Consider the following 6,417-nt stretch of genomic DNA (forward strand, 5'->3'; position numbering starts at 1 on the left):
TAGCCAGGTTACTGCACGAAATACGTAAGAATCCTCCGATTATTATGATGGAGGATCATCTCCAATTTGCACATGAGAAAATCAGGTTCAGAGAAATGATTTGTCCAAAGTCATAGAGCTGGTTAATGGGAAAGTCAGGATGGATTCTCAGAACTCTAAAGCAGGGCCTTCTTCCTGGAGATAGCATAAATGCCATTCATTTCTTCATTCATTTGTCAAATTTTTGTTGGAGCTTGGCATAGTTTTAGAGGTGATTGTGTAATACAAAGAAACGTATGTGGGAATGTATACTGTGATTGAAGAAATAATCACACATGTATTGCAAACAAGAGCCTGAACTCTGCCCCCTTCTCACTACAAAACACTTGAAAATTCTGGATAAAAAACCCAAATATTTTAAATTGCATAAGTGAGCTCATAAAAATGTAAAGGAAACCACCAAGTTACAAACAAACAAACAAACAAACAAACAAGAAAACAGAGGAAACTGAAAAACAACATGTTAGACATTCAAGTTAGTGTTGGGGCTCTCCTGGGACAGGAGTGCTGGTCTCCCTAACCTAGAGGAATAACTTCTATTACCCAAGAGTCAGAGGGGATCTGAGACCTGCCTAATTCTGGGACACCCAGGGGGCCACACTCCCAGTGAAATGATTGAATCAAGGAGGAAAAATAGCCCTCCAGCAAAGTAAGACAAGGAGAAACTTGGCTTGGAATGAGGTGAAATAAAATATGTCCTGTGAAAATCCGTAACAATAGGTGCCTCGTAAGTGGTTGGGGTTTAAACTCATGGTACCAACATGGTCCAGGAATAACCCCACCCAAGCCAACTGACTAATGGGAAAACAGTGCTTCAATGATATTACCCCTGGGGTACATGGTAGAAGCCAAGGGAACATGGATCTTGAGAGATATATAGTCAGCCTAGGCTGCCCAAGATTCAACAGGCAAAGCCCTATAGAATAGGAGCTCACAACTGTAAGTCCCGAACACACACACACACACACACACACACACACACCAGCATCAGCGTACACAGTGTCTGTGGAAGATGCCACAGAATAGCCAAGTTTGAAGACTTGGTGTTTTGGACTCTAAAGGCTGAAGTGGACCTAGGGCTGGCTGCCGTGGATAAGCTGGTGTCCTCAGTGTGAAGGTCAGCCTGCACCAGGACAAGGAGGTAGGTCTTGGCAAGTCTTGCTTAAGGATAGTAAGTGGTTAAGGCTAACAGGAGCTGAAGGTTTTGTCTGGAGGTCAGTGAAGAATAAAACTAAAATATTGAATGAAGGCCAAGTTGTCAAGGACTTACCAAAGGTGGTGAGACAAGACAATGAAAAATTTAAAGAAGTCTTTCCAGAATGTCTGGTGGTGCTTAGAAAATAAGGAAGGGGATAAAATGGAGGGCCAGAGTTAGTATCTGGTGGGACACAAGGCACGTTGGGAAGATGGATAAGGAAAAGGAAAAGCCTGATTTGGGAAAGCGAGCGGAAAGCATAAAGACTCCCCTTATTTTAATCCAGAAGTTTCAAACCGAGTCCTGCAGAATGAGGTGAGCCCCGCCCAACCATCTGAGGACTGACTGACATCGAAACTAGCACTCTGAATTCCACAGTATTGAGACCTCGAAGTTCTGTGTTACAGATGGCACATTTACAGGTGAGGAGAAGAGTCCCTTTGTCCGGATGAACCATCTTTTCTCCTCCACCAGGACTTTAATTTTCGCTCTGCAGCCAGGAGCAGGCCAAGGAGTTTGAGACTGAGCAGAAGGAAAGGGAAGAGGGGTTTGCAGGAGTTTCCTGTGGGGCAGGCTCTAACCCAGCTTTGTTAGCCCCTTGGCAGCAGAGGTAAAATGAGCAGGGACACAGGGGAGTTGGGGCCTTGAGTTGGGTAGAAACTGCTAGAAGATGCAAATTGATAAATAAACATCAAAACAATGAAGCTCTGCTAATCCTCAGACAAAGGACAAATTGCTAATCTGACCTCCCCGCCAGGATGGCTGCCTCAGTTGAACAAAGACAGCTTTTATAGTTTATGTTTTATTTGTAAACTGACAGCGGCTGGTCAGTTAAATGGATTTTCTTTCACCTGCCTCCAAGGGGTGGGGAGGTGGCCCGTAATCCTTTCTTTCTCGATGGAGCTCACCGCAACAGTCACCTGATCTGACCAGGAAAGGCCTTGGCGGATGTGCCAAATTTTAGCCACTTTAGAGTAACTGCCAAATTCCTCGTCAACAATGGGGCCAGTGTCTGAGGGGGAAAGGCTGGAGAGTGGCAAGCCTTTCCGGGTTGTAATTCATGAGAGACCTTGGGTTTCCCCACCTCTCTCCAGACTCCCAATTCCAGAGTTCGAGGCCTTCTCTGGGAAAGATGGTTGTGAGAGCACATTGGTATTGGTAGTTCTCTGAAAAGTGTCTGTCAGTCAGGCTCCTTCCTTCGGGAAGTGGGCTGCCTCCCCCACTCCCTTTGAAGAGCTGTCCCTTAGCCCAAGGTGTCAGCTCATTATTATTCCAGAGGAGAGCCTGGCACTGAGATCTGACACCCACACCAACAGAGCTGGCCCACACCTAATCACCTGGGGAAAATCACACATAAGTCCCCTTCTCCAGTCGCCTCTGGCCTCTGTTACCTGCTCCCCAATCTGCCTCCTGTCATCCCACTTCCTCCACCCCAAATGTCAAGGTGTCCTAGCTGAGATGAAGAATGGCTACTGAAGGGGAGGAGATGGTATTTTTCTGGAGTAACAGCCTCTCTTAACATGCATCTTGTTGCTATCGCACATGCAGAAATCCTGCTCAGGGGCATATGGGCCAGGTGTCTGTAAGTATTAGAATTCCAAAGGTCTTCACAACCTCAGGATCAGGGACCAGGAGAGAATAGAAATCATTTCTACAGATTGTTCCTGAAACTCCAAACCATGGCCACAACAAGGGATGATTTCAAATAGGGAGTCAGGATGAACCAGGAATGAGTGGGACGTAGACCAGACAGGGCCTGGGAGTTGGGGCCTAGGAGACTGGGTGAGGTGGGGGTCATGCCAGACGTGAGGAGGGGCAAGGGAGAGGAGCAAAGAGAGAGAGAGAGAGAGAGAGAGAAGGAGATTCCTCTATGAGTGCAGAGCCCAACTCGGGGCTTAATCTCATGATACTGAGATTATGACCTGAGGTGAAATCAAGAGTTGGTCACTCAGTGGACTGAGTCACCCAGGGGCCCTGGATATACTTTTAATAAATGTTGGCTATGTATTTAAGATACATGTTCTTTATCGTTTAAGAGTATCGTAAATACAATATTGTAGATCGATTATACTTCAAAAAAAAAAAAAAGATGAGATATCTGGGTGGCTCAGTCAGTTGAGCATCTAATCTTGGTTTTGGCTGGGGTCTTGATCTCAGGGTCTGGGGATAGAGCCCTGTGTTGGGCTCCATGCTCAGCAGAAAGTTTGCTCAGGATTCTCTCTCTCTCCCTCTGTCCCTCCCCATCCTCCTGTTCTCTCTCTCTCTCAAGTAAATAAGTAAATCTTTAAAAAAAAAAGTGTGTGTGGGGCACAGTGGTGGCTAAGTGGCAGTCAGGTAGGCATCTAGTTTTTGGTTTCAGCTGGGATCATGATCTTTGGGTTGTGAGCTTGAGCCCCATGTCAGGCTCCATGCTGCTGAGCGTGGAGCTGGTTTAGGATTCTCTCTCTCCTTCCTCTGCCCCTCCCCTGCTCTCTCACTCTCTCTAAAAAAAAAAAAAAAAAAAAAAAAAAAGAGTGTGTTAGTATTTCAAGTTGGAAATCTATTGAATAGATTTTTTGCAACTATTGAGATGAATATTTTTTATTAAAAATGTTTCCATATTAATAGATTTTTAAATATGAAACCACCTGGGTAATCCTAGGATAAATGCTCATTGAACGTAATAATCTATTATGTGATATATTGCTTTAATTCAACTTTATAAGATTTCATTTATCAGAGTAGTCTTTCCAGTATATAAATGTGAGCAAATCATTTCACAGTTCAGGTTCACAGCATTTGCTAGACCACATCTGTATTGCATACTCGGGACCCTACTCTTCTCATGGCATTTGACTCTTCTTTTACCAACTATGCTGTATCCTTAAACCATACCCAGTGGTTCCTGGTTCTCTGGGTATATTACCCTCCTTCATATTTTTGAGAAGGCTGTTTTCTTTGCCTGGAAATCACCCCCTGCCTTCCACATCTGTGGGCAAAGCTTTGCGTATCCTTCATCTCACCGAGAGGTTGCTGTGCATTGATAGCCTCCATTACTCCTTCTTTAGTTTTCTTTTAATGTCCCGACTATGGGACTTATCACCCTGTATGGAAATTCTTTGCTTACAGGTGTTTCTTATCCACTAGCCCAGTGTCTTCCAAATTGGGACTGGAACATGCCAGGGGGTAAGCAAAAGAGTTGATAGTGGGGAGAGGGAAGAAAATACTATAACTTACACTTATATTGTTTATCATCTCTTTTTCACATTTATTTCTATATTTTATTTATTCCTGAGAGATACTGGATCGTGAGGTCCGCATTGGTGCTTATCCCTGAATCAATCACTGCGAGGGGGAGGAAATGAGGTATTGGCTCTAACCAATGAGGGCTCACAACTTGAGCTGAGGGTGAGTAAATCCCGCCCAAACTTCATGTCTGGAAGAGGAAGTCATGCTGCTGAGAGAATCACAGGAGTACTGCAGCAGGTGCCCCAATAAATATTGTTACTGTTCCTATAAAATAACCACATTCCACATTCTGGAGAATGTTTCCTTAGGGCAGATACAGAGTACTCCCCACAACCCAACCTGGGTAAATAGTAACCATTATCTTTTGGGTTCTAAGAAATATTACATTGTTTTATTCAGGCCTATCCCCTGGTCATAGATTCACATTCTTCAAGTGTTTCTTCAGTAAGTTCTAAGTGGATTTTTATGTCAGAGCTGGCCTAGATCCAAAGCTATCTTTTCTGTGAAGGTGGTGATAGTGATGGTGATATCCTCATCCATCTGAGATAGAAAGAGCTGGAAAAAATTTATAGGCCATCAGCTATTTGGACCCACCACCCAGCCTGGTGTGTCTTTTATCACGTGGAGTTACCCTCCGTGGGCCAACTCCATGAAATGAACATATTACCTGCATTAGATGTGAAGCATATTCAAGGCTTTGAAAGAAGAAGGACGTGAAACAAAACCACATGCAGACATATCAGCTGATGAATGACCTGTGGATGGGCAGGAGCTGCCATTTACAGCTGAACTCTGGCAAAAGGGTAGAGAGATGGAATGAAACGGAGGGCAGCTCTCAAACTTCTTGGCCTTGCAGTTGCCACCTGAGGGTGATAACATGGCCAGTGGGCATAAAAAAAGAAGTTCACTGGCTTTGGTTTCCGCAGATCTTGCTCAATCTCCGTGAGGGTAATGATTTCTTATGGTTCTTACAAGACTTTTGGGTCCTTTCTGTCATATACATTTATCCAACAAGACCTAGAGCTCACCGTTCCCTCTGGAGATGTGTAGGAGACAGATCTTGGGTTGCTTTGTTACCGACATCTTTCACATCTTGTAGGACAATGCAACTTGGCCATCTGTGGTTCATTGTTTCCTTCAAGGATTCAGAAGACATGTGAGACTCAGCTGTGTTTCCTGAGAGGGAAGCATTGATGAGGAGGCTCAGGTGATGCTTTGTTCTGGAGGGAGCAGGACATTCATGGTTGTATTAGTTTTCTGTGGCTGTGGTAACAAATTACCACAAACTCAGTGCCTTAAAACATCACAAATACATTACCTTATAATTCTGGAAGTTAGAAGTCTTAAATCTTATGTATCAGCAGGCTGCATTCCTTCTGGAGGCTCCAGGGGAGAACCCGTGTCTTTGTTTTTTTCACTTCTAGAAGCCACCTGTATTCCTTGGCTTGTGACCCCCTTCCTCCATCTTCGAGTCCCTCTGTCTCTGTCTCTCTCTGACCTCTGCTTGCATCATCATGTCTCCTTTTCTGACTCTGACCTTCTGCCTTATCCCTTATGAGGTCAATTGTGATTATATCATCTCACCCCAAGAATCCAGGATAATCTTCCCATTATAAGATCCTTAACCTTATCACATCTGCAGAGTCCTTTTTGCCAGGTAAGGTGACACATTTACAAGTTTCAAGAATTAGAAGGTGGACATCTTTGGGGACTGTAATTCTTTCTACCATAGTGGTCTATTTTCTCCTTCTCTTCTGCCTTTTACCTTTTTTCCTTTTAAAAATTGATTTACTTTTTGTTTCTAATAGGTAGTATATTTCATAGAGTTCACAAAAAGAAAAGAATTTCAAAGGAGATATCCAGATGACCAATAGGCTCATGAGAAAATGCTCAACATTATTAGTTATTAGGGAAATACAAATCAAAACCAAGAGATGCCACTTTATATCCACTAG

At 43.8% G+C, this 6,417-nt stretch overlaps 1 long non-coding RNA gene across 2 annotated transcripts; it reads right to left on the reverse strand.

Annotated features, from left to right (window-relative positions):
* Positions 1 to 4,888: 4,888 nt before the first annotated feature.
* On the reverse strand, positions 4,889 to 5,934 carry LOC144315125 (uncharacterized). Of its 2 annotated transcripts, XR_013380903.1 has the most exons (4): positions 5,781 to 5,934; positions 5,491 to 5,682; positions 5,130 to 5,325; positions 4,889 to 5,017 (listed from the first exon to the last, which is right to left on the reverse strand). It is a non-coding gene; the product is annotated as an uncharacterized LOC144315125 (long non-coding RNA). The 2 variants fall into 2 exon arrangements; XR_013380902.1 differs by having other exon boundaries at positions 5,130 to 5,682.
* Positions 5,935 to 6,417: the final 483 nt, after the last annotated feature.

Source organism: Canis aureus, chromosome 6, assembly GCF_053574225.1.
Source record: "Canis aureus isolate CA01 chromosome 6, VMU_Caureus_v.1.0, whole genome shotgun sequence".
Lineage (NCBI taxonomy): Eukaryota > Metazoa > Chordata > Mammalia > Carnivora > Canidae > Canis > Canis aureus.